This window comes from Lactuca serriola, chromosome 1, assembly GCF_051521515.1.
Source record: "Lactuca serriola cultivar US96UC23 chromosome 1, Lser_US96UC23_V15, whole genome shotgun sequence".
Classification (NCBI taxonomy): Eukaryota; Viridiplantae; Streptophyta; class Magnoliopsida; order Asterales; family Asteraceae; genus Lactuca; species Lactuca serriola.
In genome coordinates, this window is record NC_136408.1 from 24,059,002 (window position 1) to 24,078,281 (window position 19,280).

The window sequence follows — 19,280 nt, forward strand, 5'->3', positions numbered from 1 at the left end:
CTAATAGTGGCAAGAATGTTGTATTCTTACACTAACGATAAGGATTAGGAGTTGTGAAATGAGTTTCGTTGGAAATGTTTTCAATTGATCTATTTCACAAAGTAAGGACCATAGGTAAACATAGTGTGCATGATTGCAGCATGGGACAACTGTTAAGTTGATTATCCAAAACATTATACAATGAATAATGTGTAATCAATATTGGATTCGATTATTCTTGTGTTCACTTTTCATGTTTTGACTTCCTGAATAATAAGATTATTCAAACCATCCATAGTCGATAAATACTTTGGAAGTAGGTATTGAAGCTAGACTGTCATGAATCCGACTGTAGATTGTCTGGAGTGTTTTAGACAAAGCAAAAATTAGCTGCAGTGTTCATGAGTACTCCTGAAATAAGATTTGAGTATTGGATTAAACCCACGCTCACTTGAATCACTTCATGGATTTCATCATGGGTGATTAGTGAGACGATAATATCTTATATTCTTGAAACAGAGACGTGTGAGTTGTAATTTACAAGTCGGTTGCACATCGATAATATGTAAACACACCAGAAACTTGGTGTTATAAAACATATTGTTGTGTGTGATTTGATGAGTAGGTACAAGCGAGCATTTGAGTCAAATTTTATTTGTTCCTATTACCCAGAGTAGGATAAAATTGATATATGTGGGCCCCTCGATGATTTAGTGATGACACCCTAAGTGCTTGGCCAAGCCGGGACTAAGTTGATGTGTTCAATTGTAGTCTGTTGTCAGTCGTCATAAATTCGAAATCGGGAAACAACACATGAACAGAGAGTATGATTAAAATCCAGTTCATACGATATCTAGACTAGAGTAATATATGATCCCTTATCTAAAGGACGTGTTACTAATAAGATCAGAGCTGACAACGGCTTTTGAAAGCTACGATTGTTGGTCAGGTTTTAAAGTCGTACTTGCAAAATAGTTATTAGACTTATCCAAGTGGGAGACTGATGGATTAGGTGTCTAAGCCCATAAATATTTTGGTATGTACTTGACCCGATTATGAGCATGGTCCTTTTGGGTTGCCTTCACTAATGCAACTTGATAAGATGAAAATAGGAGAGATGGTAGAATTTATTATATGAATAATAAATTGGTACTCGAAAATGGTTTTATTAATATATTACAAGTTTAATATATTATTTGGAAATCATATTATTTAATTAGTATTGATCAGAAATTAATTTGGTGATCAAAAGAGACTCATTAAATAAAGGGGACTGATATTGCAATTAACTGTTAGTTGCTAGTTGGGCTGATGGACTCCATAGAGTGAAGTGGGCAAAATTTATGGGGAAGCCCATAAGATTTCGTCCAAGGGCTCAAAGGAAGGAATCCATGGGCTGCTTAGGCCTTAAGCAGGAATTAGGGTTTCCATCAAAAACCCAAGCAGCCCACACAACTATATAAGGAACCCTTTACATAGGATTTTTGGCCCATGAGTTTTATGAGAAACCCTTGCTGAAATCCTTCCCTCTCCAAGTCATCTTGTTGCATTGAGTGTTTGTGATTCCATTAGAGGTGTAACATTTGAGGCACTAGGCTTTCAGAAGTCAAGATCAAGAAGGATTGTAATTGTTATTAATACATAAAAAACAAGGTAAACTTTCTAACCCTAATCATATGTGATTTTCAGATTTGTCAATTAGGGTTTATTGATTTGGTATTCAATGTTGTATGTTTAATTAGAAAAACCTAGATCAAAGCAATTAGGGTTGCATGAACGGCATAGGAATGATGTTATGCTCATAACCCATCATGGCACACTGCCCACATCCGTCACGGTCTCTACTCTCGTATCCGATACATAAGCCAGAAATCTCATGCAACCCTACTGTAAAAACCTCCTAGCCCTCGCAGCCGAACACAGGGTCGGTCCCTGTGAGGCCCTCTCACCATGAATAACCAGTTCTCCCCCACTTGGGGTTCGAACCCTAACCAACTGGCGCTCGCAATCAATCATGGCCACATTGGCCCCCAACCAGTCCATCCCGAAAATCACTTTCAACCCTCGGAACGATATCGAAACTAGATCAACACAGAACCTCTCGCCAAACACATTCATGACACAACCCTGATATACCCTCGTAACACTAACGATGCGGTCATCAGCAATCTATACCTCAAGCGGGGAATCCAAGGTCCCCGGTGCGTCCCCAAACTTCTTGCTAAGTGTAAGTGACACAAATGATCGGGTAGCACCCGAATCAAACAAGACATTAACAGACATACCATTGACCAAAAAGGTCCCTATACAAGCATAAAATACACATGAGTCATACAAAATAATAAGAGTAGAGGATAGTAAACACGTACCAGCCACAATGTCTGGCGTGGCCTGAGCCTCCTCGATAGTCAGCTGAAATGCGCGGCTCCTCACTGCCGGGGCATCCACCTTAGCAGGGCGGCCATCAGTGATCCTTAGTGTGGTGGGTGCGGGCACCGCCACTGCTCCTCCTTGTCACACCCCCAAACCGAAACAGCGGAAACGTTCGGGAGTGGATGACGTCATATGTAGTATCAAAACAATTGCATCATAGTAATCAAAGTAAACACAACCAATACATTGAATATATATAAAAAGGTATTTACATTTATTTGATTCATATTTATATACATCAAAATCAACAAAATAAAGACGTGACTCTATATGCTCCGTCTTCTCAAAAGCATGTTGAGGTACCTATCAACTGATTTCCTGAGAACACAAACGATTTTGAAAAGAGCATCAACATTAAGCTGGTGAGTTCATAAGCATGTTTTTGTAATGAAAACTTGTCACTGAATCTGTAAAATGTTTGTATGCTTCCCAAGAAAATCCAATATTTTCTAACATATATGTTTGTTACCGTGTTCTATAGTAGTGTATAATGTATTAGTTTGTATGCCTGGTTACCACCAGCTGAATTGTATGTCGTTGTTTTGAATGAAAACCCTTTGTATGAAAACCCTAGCTATCTCCAATAATGTATAGAATTTTCTGTTTGAAAACCATGGTTATCACCAGTATGCATAGTAGTTTCATTACTTAAAATTAAACTATGAGTTGAAATCCCTGGAATCCTCCAGTTGTATTATAAACTAGTTTTATTAATGAAAATAAAACTAAAGAAGAATGAAATCCTGTAAACAATAGGGTTATTTTATACTATTGTGAGTCGTATAACCATGATTGATATGACCTAGAGACCTTTACAACGTTCTTCAAGTGTCGGATATATGACATTTGTCACCCCAGGCATGCTTGCCTAACTGTAGCTAGCAGTTCAGGTGTGGGCTTGTCAGTCCCGAATATATCTATTCACAAATCTCACGCTCTCCCTCCAGGAGACTTTGGTTATATTGTGATAGGTTTTGGTTCAGTACACTAAAGGGTACAATTTTGAAGTAGAGTCTCACAATTCTGTATAATCTAGTTTACATGTAGTTCTGTATTGATCTATTGTATTTGAACCCGTGTGTATACTTTATAGAATAATAATTATATTTAAATAATTATATAATAAAGTATCCTTGTTACCTGAGAATATCATAAACAAAGTCTGTCATAATTTATATGTTTAGCAATGTATAAGCTCTGAATTTGTAATATTGTATATTGAAATCCCAAGCTATACCCATTATAGTTTGCATGAGTATTATGTATTTGGTTCTTGAATTGATATGTAAACTATGCAATTTGGCAGTAATTCGAAAACGTACCTTATGCTCAGCATAATACAAAAGGGATTAAAATATCTAAATATTTTTATGAAATGTGGAAACCGTGTGACTATATCCATTGCATTAGTTTTAAGTGTTTTGAAATCCTTTTGTTTAAATTCACAAATCATTTGTGTTTGGCTTGTATTCTCCCCCTGAAAACATTAAAATAATAAAAGTATAGGGGTATGAACTCACTGTTAGTTGTGTGAAAGTGTCGGAAAACGAAACTGGAAATAAAGATCCTCGGGTTGATGTACGCGGCACTTAACGGGATCTGGGACTTGATTAAATCGGGGAAAGTGGGTTTTTTTAGTCATGTTCACCACTTAGGGAGGGTTTGCGACCGTGAAAGGGGTTTACGGCCGTGAACGGTTTGCGGCCTTTGAAGGTTTGAAGATTTGAAGGGTGTACGGCCGTAAACTGAAGAACAACGAATCTTGATCCGACGCGAAACGCGTTTTAGATGCTCCACAATAACACGCAAAGGTGATTCTTGATGATTTTCAAAAGAAAAGAGGGTATTTTGGTGTTTGCGGTTGAGAGGTTAGAGAGAGAATGGGGGAGTTTTCGGCCATAAAAGTGTAAATGAGGGTAGGAATCACGTATATATAGAGGGGTTCATGGTCGGTGGTGGGCTCCATGTTAGATGCATTTTATATGCATCTTTTAGCACAATTTCCTACGTATTTCATTATAAAAAGTTAACTAATTCCCGATTATTCTTATGTATTTCGTGTTTCATGATTATTTTGAAGAATGCTCGTACTGCTCACGTTTGTTATGACTTTTCAGGGCCATTTGGAGCACAAGGATGATTGCCACTACAAGAAAAAGACCCTTTTACGACGTGCAAAACACGACGCTCTTTGATTTATGTTACACATTAGAGAGCGACATTAAAAAAGTGTCATCTCTTCAAAAAAAATTAAGGATTTAGGTCGCGCATTACTGGGTGCCCTTAAATTAGTGTCTCATGTAAAAATATTAAAAACACAGAAGGCACTTGTGCGTCGTCTGTGAAGGTCGTTTTATATTTTTTTTTTAAGAAACGCGCGTCTCGGAGGGAAAATGAAATCCCCAAATTTTTTAAACCCCCACCTTCTTCTCCCTCGTCTCCACCCCTCATCCACATCCACTACCTCCAATCCTCATTTCCTCTTCTAGCCTCAAACTATGGCGATGCACCTTCCTTCTCGAAGAATGCTTCATTTACCACCATCGTCCAATTATGTGAGCCCAAGGAATTGACGGAGACGAAGAAGATTATGGATCAATTACTTCACATCATGTTTAAGGTTAAGGGTTTGAGATTTCTTCCAAATCGACCCTCACACTAAATGGTTCGATCTCCTCTCTTTCTTCTTATGATATGATAGGTTCGTTCATTAAGTTGCTACCTTTACACCAACGAGGGTGGAGCTAGAGAGAGAGTTTATGGTGTGCAATTAAAGCTACATGTTTTTTTCATGTAGTTAGTCTCTCTCTCTCTCTCTCTATAATTTACATATATATATATATATATATATATATATATATATATATATATATATATATATATATATATATAATGATCCAATCTCACAGTTTCAGGCTTTGATGTACCTCAAACCTGCAACTTGGTCTAAAGGTTGTGGCTAGAATCAGAGTAGGTTTTTTCTCACTACATAAATAAATGCTTGTGTATGAATTACAATTACAATCACAAATCTCTTTTTCAGAGAAGAAGTGTATGAACGGTTCAAAGAAGTTAAATGGATGGAATGGTGTGAAGATGTCTTGACTCAAGAGAAAAAGACACTCAAGCGCCTTCATCGCCTTCAAACCACCAGTGCAGATCAGCTACACTTTATTTGTGTAGGATTGTAAACTATTGAACTATAAAACTCATATATGTCTCTTAGTTACTGACTATGATACATATTGACAATAAAAGAGGTATTGACTATGCTGTTGCTAACAATGAAATCTCTAGAAGAGCTCTAGATTTTCCCTTATGATAAAACAGGCTACCTTTTTTTCTTCCACTATTGTTGATAAGTGATAACTTCTCTTTAACTGTCCATAATTCAATATGCTTCTAGAAACAAATTCATTTTTTTGGATTTTATGTATGATTTTATTCATGATTGATGAATAAAATCAAGGATCCTTTTTTTCTTTAGGATTTAATTGGATAATGGTATATTTGATGGCATGGCATCTCAGGAAACTTCAATCACAGATAAAAGATCTTGAAGCTGAAAGAGCAGAACAAGCTAATGAGGTTGGACCCTAAAAAATGTAAAACCATGACATATTTGCTTGTATGATAGATTTTTTGGAATTGTTTTGCAAATGAAGCAATGTAAAGAGTATATATCTAAACTTGTAATCCATGCAGAAGAATACCATACAAAGTAAATTTTTTTATGCAATTTGTTTGAACAGTACGAGTCGTTGGAATGATGATGTAAGTTACGTTGTGTTAACAGATATGTATGCCCTACATCTTTTTAACCTTCTAAAATACCCATTTTCTCTTGTTAACCCATTTTAATTATGTTTAAGTATGCATCCTTTAATTCAAGGGTACTTTTGTAATGCAGTAGTAGTAGAAGAAAAAGTAATCGCAACAAGTTCTTCAGTTTCTGCCTTTGTGTCAAAACATTGTTTGTTGGAAACTCAAGGACTGTTATGATATCTTGCACTTCACCAAATGCTGGTTATTGTGAACACACTCTCAATAGCTTGCTTCTAACTTTTGTTTGAACTTTTAATGTTATTTTTACTTGCTTCCAACTTTATCTTTAACCTTTAATATATGTTTTATACATAAGCTGGATAATCTGGGAGAGAGGGTTATGTCTTTAGCTTTTGATGTTATATCTCGACTTCTAGAAACTGGCCCAGTGAGTTTTCATTAAGTGCATCAGTCAATTAATATTTGTTTTCATTTTATTCCTTCTTACAAATGAATTATAATCATCTAGAAACAGGGATGGAGACTTGTTTCACCACACTTTTCATCTTTGCTGGAGTCTGCAATTTTTCCAGCAATAGTAATGAATGAAAAGGTTTGATAGTTATTGCTTCAATTTTGTTGATTGTTTTTATTATAACTACTTACTCCCTTGGATTTTACTCTGACCATTTTACCCTTTTACTTTTTTTTAATTATGTTAATCATTCACAGAAAACCCTTATTTCCATGTGATTATGTTTTTTAAGTCCTGAAAGCATTGATATTTTACAAGGACAATCAAAAGTTACCATGCTTTTAATTGTGAACAATGCAGCTCAAGGAATTTTATCCTCTTTTTCTTCACTCTAATCTTTGTTTGTTTGAAACTGTAAATATGATGTCGAATAGTTTTAAATTTTTTATAAAATTCTTGACGAGTGAAAATAAATAAACAATATTTATATAATAAATATGTGAAGAGAAAGAAAGAGAAGAATTGCCAACACTTGTGGATATTAGAGATCATTGTATGAAGCAATTGGATCAAATGAGGACAGATCACATGAGAAGATTATATCCAACCCCCTACAAGGTATTTATTAAAAGAAAAATAAAATATTATCTATTAATAATCTATATCTGTTATCCCATATCTATTTCTATTCTATCTTGTAAAAGAGGTCGTTCAAGAAAAATTATCTTTTACCACATTAATTTGAATTTTTTTATTGATTAACTCACACAAATTAACGTATAAACCTTTTAATTCATTGATACTCTTTTTTATTTATTTCTTATGGCTGAATGAAATTCCTTGGTGGAGTAGGTTAGTGTAAGCACAAAGATGTATGAGTTCATTCATTTCTTATGGCTGAATGAAGCACTTGTTAGGGACATGGATATTACCTTGTTTTTCATGGTCTTATTCTGGTCTGAATTGTTTCTAGGTATGATGAAATGTCATCCAAATTTACTATAGAGTACATTGCTAAAGGTGCTACTCAGAATTCAATCAGAGTTTCCCAGGTAAGTATCTTCAACATTTTTGTGATTATTGTTCATGAAAGTGAAAAAAGACAGATTTACCCTCTTTATGATGGTTTGCAGTGAATTCTTGTTTAGGTACTATATATGAATTATGTTTGTAAAGTATTTAAGAAAATGATTAGAAACAAGGGTGAATTTGTACAGATTAATTAGCTACTTGCAGGTTGATCTTGAATAAGCAAAGGGGCAATGGATTGTATTTTTTGTATCTAATTCGTTTGTAAATTTTTGTTACAACTTCTATTGATTTGTTTTATCTTTCCATGGAACGATTATTTGTATGACATTAAATTTATGCAATGGATTCCATTTTTTGTATATGATATTTTATTTTCTATTATGAAACATTAAATACAAATTTAATTTGAAAATAAGTAAATCTATAAATAATATATTTTTTTAAACATTTAAAATTATGATACGCAAAAATGTGTGTCATCTTCATTTATGACATGGCCTTTCTTGACAGGGGCTTTCTTGATACGCATTGCGTGTCATTAACACGAGCGTCGTAAGGTTACGACACGCGAACGCATGTCGTCTTCCTTTATGACAGGGCCTTCCTTGATACACATTGCGTGTCGTAAACGCACGTCGTAATTGTGTGTCGTAAATGAGCGTCGTCTCTCTTTATGATAGGGCCTTTCTTGACGCGCATTTGCGCATCGTCTGAGCCTTCTACGATGCACAATGAGCGTCGTAAAAGGCTGTTTTTCTAGTAGTGTGCGTAAGTTCGGGAAGTGTTTGTGGATGCTTAGGAGCTTAATTGGAGTCTAGACCAAGGAAGGATGCCGGGAAATGATCAAGAACTGCTTGGAAGGAAGAACGACGATCAAAAGTGCCAAAAAAAGTAACCTGCGATCACACCTTGTCTCCTTGTGATCGCAGGTTTTCCCTTGCGATGGCAGGTTTGGTAGCAAGTTGTTTACGAGGTTTTGTCGAGCCAAAAAATTCATCAGTTGAGGAAAACAAGAAACATGCGATCGTAGGTTGGGCCCTTGCGATCGCAGGTTGGTCAATTTGCGTCGAAATGGCAACGTACTTCATTAAATAATCCCGTGACATGTTTTTGGGTGATACCTGCGATCGCAGGTATGCCCTTTGCGATCGCAGGTTCGGCGTTTTGACATCTAGACGTATAAATATTGCCTGATATTCTTCCAGTAACTCTAATTGGCGATTCAGATGCGATTTTCAGATGTTTTCAAGTGAAGAACGCAGATCTAAAGGAGACGATTCTATTCCAATCCTTAGTTTAGTAAGATTTATCATTTAGATTCTATTTCCACTGCTTGTAATACGTTTTTAGCCATGTCAGGCTAGAAACTCAGATTTTAGTTTCGCAAGACGTAACCTTTTCATATGATTGATCATTAGGCATTATGTTTGACTATGATTACTGTTTAGTTTGATCAATTTTGTGTTAAATTGAATGTTTGATTTTGATTTCGGTTTCTTTTGGCCACTTAAATTGTTTGTGAATTATTCTAGTCATCTAATTTTTTAGATCTGTAATTGTCAAGATTAATTAGTAAAAAGTGACAAGTATTAGATTATTTCTGACTTTAGGTTTAATACGAAATGATCAAAAAAGTTTTAACGCCTCCGAGATTATGAGAGGTATTGAATTTTATTGGGAATTACATTGTGTCTAATGCCACTTTTCTTTATTAGTCAAGAGCATGTTTGGTTAATTTAGTAAAAATTTAGATTTAATTCAGATAACTTGTTTTGATTAAATGAATTTTTGTAATAAAGGTCATTAGAGCTTGTTAATGAACCTTAGTACCAGTTTAAACAAGTGCATAGTCAAATATTGTGTTGAAGGTTAATAATATGATTAGGGCAGTCGCCGGGAAACCAGAATTGCTTTCTTTTAATTGAATTTTCACCACTTTAAATTTAGTTATTCTTTTGTCATTTTCGATTTCTATTAGTTTAATTTTCATAAATAACCCCCCCCCCCTTTATGTTTATTGCATTCATCAAGAATTAGATCACACCTTACATAAACAGGTGTAAACATTAGGACGTGTCCCTGAGGATCCGACCCTGCTTACCTATACTACCTATTAGTGCAATAAAGCAGATTATTTATTAGTTTTAGTTGTCAAAATCGTGTACGACAACGGTATTAACAAATTGACACCATTGTCAGGGACACGGTAAAACACTAATAGTTTTATGCCAATATCTTCACGTATAGGTAATCTGATTTTTGATCCAGAGATTGAGAAGACTGCCAGGAAGCTAAAGAAGGAGGCAATACTTCGAAAGCAACATACAGGAATCTCAACCTCACCCATACCACAAGGCACTCCCTTATGGAACGAACCTGAACACTCATTTCAACCTTTCCCAAAAGCATCACCTACCTCACCCGTTAACAACTCGTTCAAAACATACTCATCATCATATTCAGACAAACCCGAACTCACAGATTCTTCCGAAACATAATTCATCATGAGCGAAAATGGAGATGAAGCTGAAAAAACTCTCCATGAGTAGGAAACACAAGAGGTTACCCAGCAGCCCTTGTGTATCACCTTTCCAGAAGCTCGAAATTTTAAGCTCAAATCCGGTTTAATCCATCTGTTGCCCTCATTTCGAGGCCTTGTGAATGAAGATCCTCATAAATTTCTCATGGAATTCCATGTTGTATGCTCTGGAATGAAACCCCATGGAGTTACTGAAGACCAGATCAAACTCAGGGCGTTCCCCTTCTCGGTTAAAGATTCAGCAAAAGAGTGGTTATATGACCTTCCATCTAGTTCAATAACAAGTTGGAATGAACTCGCTAAGCTCTTCCTAGAAAAATATTTTCCTGAAGCGGAAGTGTCAAACCTACGCAGAGAGAATTTGGGTATAAAGCAAGGCAAAACAGAAGCTCTCCACACTTATTGGGAGCGATTCAAGAAGTTGTTAGTCTGATGCCCACACCATAGCATTAGTGATTATCAGTTATATCAGTGTTTCTGCGAAGGATTGATACCTATGGAGAGGCGACTAATAAATGCATCTAGTGGAGGGTCACTTTCAGACATGACACTAACAGAGATCAGGGCATTAATAGAGAAGCTGGCCAATGAACCAAAAGATTCAGCAATTGAGGAAGAGTGGTACCCAGACCATCCAAGAGGAGTCAAGGAGATGAGCAATGCCCACCTGGAATCCCAGATTTCAGAATTGACTAAAGCTGTCCTTTTGTTGACAAAAGAAAAGGTGTAGAGCCAAAGGTCAAAACTTGTGGGATCTGCTGCAAAACGGGCACCCAACTGATATGTGCCCAATACTTCAAGAAGATAATAAATATGTGCAAGCTATGGGAGGATTTCAGCAAATGCCATTTGATCAATATCGCAACAACAAAGCTTGGGGAGGGCCTCAAAATAACAATTTCCAACCAAGACCTCAACAAAATTTTTAGCAAAGAAACCAATATCAAGCGCTACCCGGGTTTCAGCAATCTTTTCAGCAAAATCAGCACCAGAGCAATTTTCAGCAACCACTTGTTCAGTCACAAGCTAATAGTTCCAGCATGTCTTTGGAAGACATAGTTAAAAGTCTTGCTACCAGTACCCAAGCTTTCCAGAATGAAACGAAGTCCAACATCAAAAATCTGGAGCAGCAGGTATCACAACTCGCGAACACCATGAGTAAACTAGAAGCACAAACCCAAGGAAACTTCCCATATCAGACTGAGAAAAACCCGAAGCACAATGCTTGTGCTGTCACCCTCAGAAGTGGTAAAAACTACAAAGGACCATATCAGCAAGAAGATGAGGAAGAAGAGATCGTGGTTGAGCAAGAATCTGAGGCAACTGAAGAGGTGCGGAAAAAAGATGGACCTGTTGAACCTGAAGTTAAAATTACCCCTCCTCCTTTTCCCTCAAGACTGAAAAACAAGAAAAAAGAAAAGGAAGATAAAGAGATTATGGATTTCTTCAGAAATGTTGAGGTATATATTCCCCTTCTTGATGCAATTAAACAACTACCCCGATATGCTAAATTTTTAAAAGATTTGTGTAATTCAAAAAGAAAATTAAAAGGAAACGAAATAGTTAAAGTAAGCAAGAATGTTTCAGCTGTTTTACAAAAAAGGCTACCCCCAAAGTGTTAGGATCCAAGAGTATTTACTGTTCCTTGCAAGTTGGGGAACCTTTCAGTGCCAAGAGCTATGTTGGACTTAGGAGCTTCTATAAATGTTTTACCATATTCACTTTTTAAAACTATCGGGGTAGGACCTTTAAAAAGAACAGGAGTCATCATTTAGATAGCTGATCGTTCTCTGGTACACCCAAATGGTGTACTGGAAGACATTTTGGTTCAAGTGAATGAACTCATATTCCCAGCTGATTTCTATGTTTTACATATGGGAGATGACGACTCACCAAACTCATGTTCCATTCTTTTAAGGAGACCATTTTTAAAAAACTTCCAGAACCAAAATAGATGTTTATGATGGTACCCTTTCAATGGAATTTGATGGTGAAGTTATCAACTTCAATATTTATGATGCCATGCATTACCCAGATGATGTTTCAACCCTTAATTTCATTGATGTAATTGAACCATTATCTGCAGAATATTTTGAGATTGCTAACCGTGAGTCACTAGCATTAATGCTCCACATAAATTCGTCTATTAATGCAGCGCTCAGGTTATATCAGAAAATTATGTGGTTGATAGAGAAGTTCAAGAGATGGCAGCTCATATGGACCAGCAGAGAAAGTTGAGGTATGGTACCCAAACTCTTAAATTAACAATTTCTAACTCCAAGCTTTTTTCCTTTTGTAGTGCAAGCCCCCATCTTGGAGCTAAAGACACTTCCAGAACACCTAAAATATGCATATCTTGGGGAAAAGAAACATTACCCGTTATCATATCCAACAAGCTGTCAGAAAAAGAAGAGTTAGAGCTGATCAGAATTATGAAGGAGTATAAAAGCGCAATTGGGTGGACTATTGCAGACATTAAAGGACTCAGGCCATCTCTATGCATGCACAAAATTTTGATGGAAGAAGATTATAAGCCATCGCGAGAAGCCCAATGCAGATTAAACCCACCAATGATGGAGGTGGTTAAAAAATAAGTTATGAACTTACTGGATGCTGGGATGATATACCTAATATCTGACAGCAAGTGGGTCAACCCAGTGCAAGTTGTTCCTAAGAAGGCTGGAGTGACAGTGGTAGAGAACAAGGAAGGAGAGTTGGTTCCAACTCGGGTTCAGAACGGATGGCATATTTGAATTGACTATAGAAAACTAAACACACCCACCAAGAAAGATCATTTTCCTCTCCCATTCATAGATCAGATGCTAGAGTGACTTGCTAGAAAGTCCCACTACTGCTGCTTGGATGGATTTTCAGGTTTCCATCAGATTCCAGTTTCTCCAGAAGACCAGGAGAAAACGAATTTCACATGCCCTTTCGGGACATTCTCGTATAGGCGTTTGCCATTCGGACTCTGCAATGAACCTGCTACCTTTCAAAGGTGTATGGTTAGTATATTTTCTGAGTATATCGAAAATTCCATAGAAGTCTTCATGGATGATTTTACCGTCTATGGTGACTCCTTTGATATTTGTTTAAAAAAGCTCACAAAAATTTTACAAAGATGTATAGAAATAGACATGGTCGTAAATTTTGAAAAATGTCACTTTATGGTTGATCAAGGTCTGATTCCTGGACATATTGTTTCAAAAAGAGGTTTGGAAGTCGATAAAGCAAAAAGAGATGTTATAAAGAGCTTACCCTACCCAAATAATGTTTAGGAAGTGCATTCCTTTCTTGGCCATGCAGGGTTTTACAGGAGGTTTATAAAAGATTTTTCAAAGATATCAGTTCCCATGTGCCAATTATTGCAAAAAGACACTGAATTTGACTTCAATGAAGATTGCAAGAAGGATTTTGATGTGCTGAAAAATCTTCTTACTTCTACCCCCATCATTCAGCCCCCTGATTGGAGTTTACCATTCGATATAATGTGTGACGCCAGTAACACTACTGTTGGAGCTGTTTTAGGATAGAGAAAAGACCGGGTCCCCCATGTTATATATTATGCATCAAAGACTTTGGATAGCGCCCAAGCAAATTACTCCACCACTGAAAAAGAGTTGCTTTCAATTGTTTTTGCATTGGAAAAATTCAGACAGTATTTTTTGGGCACAAAAGTCATAATCTTTTCGGACCACATAGTTGTTCGGTACCTTCTTTCCAAAAGGACTCAAAGCCAAGGTTAATTAGATGGATTAGGGACAAAAGTGGGAGAGAAAATTTGGTAGCTAATCATTTGAGCTGACACACCCCACCTGAAGACCCGACACCAATCCGCAAAACATTTCCTGACGAGCATTTATTCACTGTTCAGAACCCTCCTTGATTTGATGATATAGTAAACTACTTGGTTTCCAAAGAACTCCCTTTAGATCTTACTCGAGCCTAGAAAGATAAAATCAAGAAGGAGGCAAAAAGATATGTTTGGGACGAGCCGTATCTATGAAAACATTGTGCTGATCAAGTGATTAGAAGATGTGTACCTCAAGCTGAAGTCAATTCAATCCTGAACTTCTGCCATTTAGAAGCTTGTGGAGGGCATTATGGTCCACAACGAACCGTACGCAAGGTCTTGAACATCGGTCTTTATTGGCCTCATATTTTTCGTGACTCTTTTCTATTTTGCAAAACCTGTGAAAGATGTCAAATGACTGGGTCTTTGACATCTCGTAATTAGATGCCACTCACTCCAATCCTAATATGTGAAATCTTTGACATTTGGCATATAGATTTCATGGGTTCGTTTACGCCTTCTTTTGGGTTTGTGTACATCTTACTTGCTGTGGATTACGTGTCCAAATGGGTTGAGGAAAAAGCTACACGAACCGACGATGCCAAGGTTGTGGTTGATTTTTTCAAGACAAATATATTTGCTAGGTTTGGGACACCAAAAACCATTATTAGTGATCGGGGTATGCATTTCTGCAACCGCACCCTCGAAGCAATCCTCAAGAAATATGGTATCTCATATCGGGTATCCACAGCATATCACTCGCAAACCAATAGGCAGGCTGAAGTTTCAAACATACAGATTAAGGGTATTATAGAGAAAACCATCAATCCGGTCAAGAAAGATTGGAGTATTCAATTGGATGATGCGTTATGGGCTCACCGGACAGCATACAAGACTTCTATCGGTATGTCACCATACCGAATAGTTGTTGGCAAACCTTGTCGATTGTCAGTTGAATTGGAACATCAAGCATATTGGGCTGTCTAAAATTTGAATATGAGCACGGATGAAGCTGGCAAGAAAAGAAGATTGGATATCCAAGAGTAAGAAGAAATCCGGAACGATGCGTACGAGAACGAAGCAATCTATAAGGAGAAGACAAAAGCTTTTCACGACAAAATGATCTCGCGAAAGGTATTCACTACCAGTCAAAAGGTACTCTTATATCACTCTCGTTTCAAACTTATTTCCGGTAAATTGAGGTCTCGTTGGGTGGGACCTTTTTTTGTTACTAACGTGTTTGATCATCATGCTATACAAAATTAAGAGTAAACAAATAGGAAAGATTTTTAAAGTAAATGCACTGTTTTGAAAACCGGACCGGACCGGCCGATTCAACCGGGAACCGATCGTGGTTCCGGTTCTTTGACTCCCAAAAACCGTTTGTATCTTAAACCGGAAAAAAACCACCGTTTTTTTCAACCCGCGGTCCAACCGGGCCGGTTCAACCTCCTATAGAACCATTTTTTTTGTTTACTCAAAAATCATTGGGGAAAAAGCAAACATTATCTCAATTTCTCAATTACGCATCCAGTATCAACAGAAGGGAGAACCATTTACAACCCAAACTCTAAAGCTAATGTCGACTAACACAATCGAGTGAAGAGTACCTCTGATTTTCTGTTTCTCCGATTTTCAATCGACCGAAGGGGTAAGGATTTTTGTCTAATTTCTCCGATTTGTGCTCCACCATCATCGATGATTTCTGATTTCTCCAATTTCTCCACAGAGGTAAGTAATCACTAGTTCCTAACTGTTTCAGTGTTTCTCTTTTATATAGACTAAAAGCAATATTTTTTTATTCTGAAAATAGTCCCGACCCAACACAGGAGCCATATATAGGCGTTTGGTTTTAGTCACTATTTTTGAGCTTTTGTACAGTTAACAACTAACAATTAACATTGATGCCAACCTGAGTACCTGACTTTCTAGCATGTTTCAGTCATTGTTTTTATCAGAAATCATTATTTTAGTAAATCATTTTGATTATTTATCATGTTTACTTGTTTATGATTTCTTAGGATTGTTTAGTATGTTCATTGTTTCTCTGTAAATATGTACTTTTGTTTTATGATTTTTTATGATTGTTTAGGATTGTTTAACATGTTTAATTGTTTAGGATTAATAATAATTTGATATAAATGTAACATTGGTTGTTTGTGTTTCTATTATAGTATAGATTATGAGCACTCCTGGTTCAAGTTCCAATCCATCCGAAGAAGCACAGTCAAATATTGTCCCATCTGGTTCACAAGCTTCTACTCAACCAAATGTCCGGGCAAAAAAGGATCCTGCTTGGAGTTATATTACTCAACTTGGTGGAGGAGGCGAAAAAAGGCTTACTTTTGTACTTTTTGTAAAAACACGTATAACGGTGGAGGTATCAATAGAATGAAACAACACCTTGCTGGAGTGACATGTTCTATTTCAGCATGTCCGAGTTGTACAGGAGATATAAAGTTTGTCATGAAAAGTTCACTGGATGAAAATGCCAAAAAAAACAAAAGAGAAATGTGCTAATGTTCTTAGTGATACTTCGGGGTGAATGTAGATAACATGTATGATGTTGATGATGATGATGATGACGTTCAAGTACTCACCCAACAATCAACTCAAAAAAAAAGTTGGAAAGAGAAAAGCTCGTCATACCTCCCAAACACAAACCGTGCCACCTTTTTTTAAACGAGGTATGCATGATCCTTCTCAACCATCGATTGAGGCAACATTGAAAAGTAAGGAAAGATGGCATGATATGGATTTAGCTCTTGCTATGTGGTTTTATGATTCTTGTATACCTATGAATGTCGTGAATTCTCCCCTTTTCCAAATAGCAATGAGCAAAGTCTCCAGTATGGGTCATGGATACACGGGGCCTTCATATCATGCTATGCGTATCACGTTGTTCAAAGATGCGAAACAGTCTGTACAACTTATAGTTGATTCTTATAGACGTTACTAGGCAAAAAATGGTTGTACAATTATGGGTGATGGATGGCGGGATACAAGACAAAGACCCCCTTATCAATTTTATGGTCCATTGTGCAAAAGGGATATCATTCATCAAATCAGTTGATGCATCGGATATCGAGAGTAATGCCCAAACATTATGCAACTTGTTTGGTGAGATTGTTGAGATTGTTGGTCGTTAGAATGTCGTTCATTTAGTCACTGATAATGCTGCAAACTATAAGGCTACAGGAAGATTGTTATGTGAGAAGTATCCGTCCATTGTATGGTCTCCTTGTGCAGCTCACTGTATGAACTAGATTATGAAGGACATGTCGGAGATGCATGAAGTCGCTGATTTGGTTACACTTGCATCGAGGGTTACAGTTTTTGTTTATAATCACAAATGGCCATTAAATTGGTTAAGAAAAAGACCAGGTTGGACAGAGATTATTTCTCCGGGTTCCATTCATTTTGGTACTGCATTTATTGCATTGAAGAGTTTGTGTGATCACAAACATGATTTGCAAGCTATGGTCACCTCCCCGGATTATAAAAAAGTGATTAGATTAGAAAATGCAAAAGAAGTTAGGCTTATTGTATTGAATGAAAGCTTTTGGAATAACTGTGCTATCATAGTAAAGGTCATGACTCCAATGTTGAGACTTTTAAGGATTTGTGATTCGGACGAGAAGCCGGCTTTAGGTATATATATATATATATATATATATATATATATATATATATATATATATATATATATTCTTTAATGATGTTTACAAATATATTATCATTTTTGCTATTGTAATTGATGTTTTTTTAGGTTATGTATACGAAGGGATGTATAGGGCAAAAAAAGGAATTAAGAAACTTTTTCGCAACAACAGAGAGTTGTACACCCCGTATACTAACATCATTAAAAATCTGTGGGATAAGATGTTGCGTAAGAGTCTTCATGTTGCTGCTTGTTGGTTGAATCCTGTCTTTCAATATGATCAAGAAAATAATTCTAAGAGACCAGAGGTGGTTTGGGGGGGGGGGGGGGTAATGGATATGATTGAGCATTATAGCAGTGTTGGTATTGTGGATGGTCTAACTCTCATGGACCAACTAAAGTTGTTTCGTGAGCATGAAGGTAGTTTTTGTAGAAAACTTGCTTTCGCTTCTCGCAATACTACTCGTCCAAGTATCTTTTTTGCAACTTTTTATTAATAGAGAATTATAATAAAAATATTATAATAATATTTTGTTATTTTCGATTAGATGAGTGGTGGAATTTACATGGTGAAGATGCTCCGGATTTGCAAAAATTTGCAATTCAAATTTTAAGCCAGACTACTTCTTCTTCCGGGTGTGAAAGGAATTGGAGTGTCTTTGAGAGAATCCACACTAAAAGAAGGAATCAATTGGAGCATCAAAGGCTTAATGACCTTGTTTATGTTCATTATAATTTGCGTCTACAAAATAGGTAATGTATACTTTCAAACTTTTTTTCCTTTTCTTTATTTATGTGTAAAAGTATATTAATATTTTTCTCTAGGCTCAAGGATTACAAAAAGTCTTATGATCCGATCGATTATGAAAGTATTGATAAAATCGAGTTTTGGGGGGTTGATGAAATACCGGAAGGTGAACTAAGTTATAATGAATTGGAAAATATGGTTGAAGAAGAACCACCAAACTACAATGAATCAATGATGTTTGAATCCCAAGTTTCTCAAGGTTAGTATTTTATTTTATTCTATCAATATTTTGTTATTCTTCTATTTGAGTTTAAGTTTTGCTAAAATTGAATTTGTATTTGGTATTGAAGATGATGAAGAAGATGATGATGGAGTTGCGTTAGAAGATATTGACATGGATTCATTTAGATGAAAAATAAATTGTGATTGAAGTTTGCATTTTGATACATTTCATGGTATTTTGATGTTTAATTATGTTGTGAACTTTGTTTTTTTGAAGACTAGAATCAAGATGTGGTGAATTAATTTCATGGTATTTTGTATGTTTGGTACTTTTATTTAATGTTGAAAACTAATGTTTGTTGATATTTTTGGTTTAAAGTTTATTTTTGTATTTTTTGGAATATTTTAAAATTTTAAATACAATAATGATGTAATAATGACGTCATCCGATTCATCCGGTTTTTGGACTGGTCCTACCGGTTGAACCGGTTGACCCATCAATCCGGTATGACGGCCGGTTCGATGTCCAGTCCGGTTTTCAAAACATTGGGTAAACGGTCACCGTCTTAAACCATTTTACAAAGGGTTTTAAGTTACAAATGAAGAAGTGGAGGTTGTTGAGGTCCCGACTTA

The 19,280-nt window shown here is 36.3% G+C and overlaps 1 pseudogene; it reads left to right on the forward strand.

The window, feature by feature from the left end:
- The first annotated feature begins 15,714 nt into the window (after positions 1-15,714).
- LOC145052558 (uncharacterized) lies at positions 15,715-18,837 on the forward strand (annotated as a pseudogene).
- Positions 18,838-19,280: the final 443 nt, after the last annotated feature.